Source organism: Mytilus trossulus, chromosome 11 (assembly GCF_036588685.1).
Source record: "Mytilus trossulus isolate FHL-02 chromosome 11, PNRI_Mtr1.1.1.hap1, whole genome shotgun sequence".
Taxonomy (NCBI): domain Eukaryota; kingdom Metazoa; phylum Mollusca; class Bivalvia; order Mytilida; family Mytilidae; genus Mytilus; species Mytilus trossulus.
In genome coordinates, this window is record NC_086383.1 from 28,405,250 (window position 1) to 28,409,367 (window position 4,118).

Consider the following 4,118-nt stretch of genomic DNA (forward strand, 5'->3'; position numbering starts at 1 on the left):
GGAAAGCGGACGTTATTGTACTGACGATGTTTGAATATATTAAAAGAAACTTTCTTTTAAAGTTTAAATATGTAAAAAAAGATTTTTGTCAACAATGTTTAAGCGATTAACAAGTACATAATTTCTTGTCAATTCTTGAGCAAAACAAAGTAAAAACTAAATTATAGTTAAATATGTTAAAACAAAAGGAGCATTTTGAATTGAAAAACGTCGATTTAGACATATGTATGACGTGAAAAAATCTTTAATGTTAATGTTGAGTCTAATTAGATCCTGGTCGTACAAAAACGAACATTGGAACAGAAATAATAAAAATCTATTTATCTGCAACATTTTCTTATGTAAGTCTTTAAATGATCTTTTTTTCTTTTTCTTTCAAATAATGATAATTTGAATAATGACGTAAAACTGAGCAAAGTATACGTAGGCGGTTTTTTATCCGAATGCGTTAATGTATAATAATTGTTCAACACATGTTAGTTATTTTTGTCTTGAAAAAGTGTTAACGTCAGGTTGTGACAGCTCGTGTACATTGGTGTACTATATAACTACAATGTGTATTGTAGCTTGAGTATTCACTACTACAAGATTACTAACCAGTATTGCGTTATCGTGAAACAGGCGCAAAATGAATACACCATTAGTCTTAATCCTTTGCATGTTGTTGGTAGCTAATCACTCAGTTGAAGGTAAGAATTCTGATTATCATTATTTTCAAAGATATGGGTTTGAGAGTTTACCGATGAAAAACAGTAAATTTACAAATATACTCCAAGAAAAATTCAAAACGTAAAATTCCTAATCAAAAGGCAAAATTAAATGACAAAACACATCAAACGAATGGACAATTGTCATATTCCTGACTTTGTGAACAGTTATTTTCAAATGTAGAAAATGGTGGATTGAACCTGGTTTATAGGCTCAACCTCTCTCTAGTATGCCAGTCGCATCAAATCCCATTATATTTACAATGATGCGTGAAGAAAACATAAATAAAACGCAAAATTTTCAAAATCATAATGTGTTATTTTCAAAAAATGCTTCCTTGCAGTCTTGGTTTTCACAACCTGAAATTTGAATGGTTTGTATCGTTTGAATTCATTTGTATGATTATTTGCAATAGTTGACAATTTTCTTCATTTGTGTTCGAATTTATAATAAATGTTATTTGGATGATCTACTCCTTAAGAATCATAATCAGTACAATTTGCAAACAATAACATACCTTAAATTAACTATTTTTAGTCCGTATGTTGCTGTCTGTTAGATTTATATGTATTATGGCTATCTGTTTTGTTCACACATCGTTGTCAATATAATGGAATTAAATTCGACTACAGATAGATTTTAGCTAGCTTTTAAACCAGGTTTAATCCACTTTTTACATCAAAATATCGGTATCAAGTCAGGAATATGACAGTTACTTTCCATTCGCTTGATGTGTTCGGGCTTTTGATTTTGCCATTTGATTAGAGGCTTCCCGTTTTGAATTTTTCTCGGAATTCAGTATTTTTGTGACTTTATTTTTCATAATATTGAGTCATTATGTCGCTGCCTAAATGATGCGCATCGCTTTCTTTTCTCTTTGTCATTTGCTTTATCGTTTTGTGTATTGCATTTATAAAAAGGGAATGTAATTGACAATTAATTGATTTTACGATTATTTGAAAAAAGATAACAAGTGTAGCAGTCCTGTGTAGTTTATATTTATATTTCTGCAATCTTAATAAAAAGTTAAGAAAATATTTCAGATTATCTGAATGATTGTGATTATTTCTTAGACGTATTTATCACGTTTTTGAAATTTTAGGTCATCAATCCTCTTCAATTTTATAAAAGAAAAAAGAAAAATATTTTTAACCTGTTACCTTTTGATGACAATATTCGTTTGTTTCTCTGTCCTATATTTTCTCCCATTTATCTGTTTATTTATCTTAATCATGTGGTGTATTGTTGTCATTTTAATGTTATAATTAACACTGTCATTAAAGCGGGAGGTTTGGCATACCACAAAACCAGGTCCAACTCACCATGTTTTCATAAAATGCCCTGTACCAAGTCAGAAAAATGGTCATTGTTACATTATAGTTCGTTTCTGTGTATTATGTTTCGATGTTGTGTCTCTGTTGTGTCGTTGTAGTTATCTTATATCTAATACACTTCCCTCAGTTTTAGTTTGTAACCCTGATTTGTTTTTTCTCTATCGATTTATGAATTTTGAACAGCGGTATACTACTGTTGCCTTTATTTATACTTGTTTGTTTTTATACCCATTTTGATGCTAGCGTCACTAACGAGTCATATGTAGACAAAACACGTATCAAATTATAAGCCTTGTAGTACCTTTGATAACTAATAATGTTTATCAACATCTTTCAGGAAAAAGGAAATTGTTTCATCATTCAAAATCCTGCTCTCGTGGAAGTGATTCTGGAACAGGTATGTAGCAAAACTGTGTTAAAATATAACTGTCATCGTTGTTGCTTAAGACAAATAGCGGTAATCATTAATCGATGTCCAGATTTTGTATACTTCGCCCGTCTTTTATAAATTTTTAATATATATGTTCAAAAAACAAAACACAAATTTACTTTTTGTAATCTAGTTGTATCTTTATATAGCGAATATGTCTAAAAGAGAAATATCAGCAAATAAGGACAATATAAAAATGTCGCTTAAAACTGTCATCTAGGGTACACTTGATATATACACGACCTATAATAATTGTATTTAACTAACATACACGGGATATAACATTCAATCTTCTTTCATTATTACTAACTATATAAAGATATCTGGCAAATATATGTAGATCCTTTTTTTTAAGTTATCTTCAGAGTTTTTATGTTAAAAAAGACAATGCAACGAAACTATTTTAAAGAATTCGTAACTAGTTTGACAAAAGTGTAAACCTACTACTGATATTTTTTCCTATTATGTCTGTTTATTTTGTTCGCACATCTTTATCAATATAATGGACTTTTATTGAACTGTCATACAAGTTAGAAAAAGCTATAAGTCAACCATTTTCTACAGAACGCATCGCTTGTATCAATTCAGGAATGTAATAGTTGTTTTCCATTTGTTTGATGTGTGCCTTTGATTTGACCATTTGATGATGGACTTTTCGTTTTAAATTTTTCTTGAACATGTTGGAGTTTACATTTTGTTTAGATGATTATTAAAAGCATATCAACACATGAGATTCGTTCAAAAATAAAATCATATTCCTACACATGTACATGTTTACGTAAACTTGAGTGATGTGGATTTGTATCCGACTTAGCTCCAATCTAATTGAGTCATTGCGAAAATAGATTGATCAGGTATAAAGAAATGTACAGTAGATTATTTAATGCATTATGATACCGTATAGCGGGTTATTTTCGCGGGTGTAAAATTTCGCGATTTTCGTTGAATAGGGTACACGAAAAAATTTTGGCGTTTATTATTTTGGCGGATTTAACATTTTTAACATTACCTTTGCATGTACACTTTTAAATTGGCGATATTTATTTTGGCGATTTTGTTCCATCTGCGAAAATACGCGAAAATATACACCCCGCAAAAATAACCCGCTATACGGCAATAGGTTGTTGTAATGTACCAGCTTCAGTTCTGTTTATTTCAGATAAAACAACAACAGCATCTACTCCAATGTCTACCGGAAGTGAACCGATTAGGACTATACTACCAGTAATAGTAACTTTACCTAGATAGATACATCATTGGATTCAACTGAATCATGTTGATTGCAATAAAAATAATCAATTGATAATTGATGCAGCAAATATAACCATTTCTTATTTAATCAAATATACCTGTTCTTGGCGGCAAAACTTTAAGGAATGTTGACACTTAATGCTCTATAGATTTGTACTTTATTTTGCATTTTTAAATTTGTTTGATTCGAACGTTTTTTGAAAACGAAGCACGCGTAGACAGGGGCGTAGTGGGCGTGCGCCCCCCCCCCCCCCCTACAATTTGCAAAGTAACGGTTGTCTTCAACTTGTATCAGTATTAGAAGAGACCATTCCTTCTTAAAACATTCAAAGTATATAAAACAGTCAGTTTAACCAGGGACTTTCTATACTAAACAACTTAGTAACAGAATCAAC

At 30.6% G+C, this 4,118-nt stretch overlaps 1 long non-coding RNA gene across 1 annotated transcript; it reads left to right on the top strand.

The window, feature by feature from the left end:
* The first annotated feature begins 562 nt into the window (after nucleotides 1–562).
* LOC134690599 (uncharacterized) lies at nucleotides 563–3,721 on the top strand. The gene is made up of 3 exons (XR_010101980.1): nucleotides 563–689; nucleotides 2,380–2,439; nucleotides 3,632–3,721. It is a non-coding gene; the product is annotated as an uncharacterized LOC134690599 (long non-coding RNA).
* The last annotated feature ends 397 nt before the right edge of the window (nucleotides 3,722–4,118 follow it).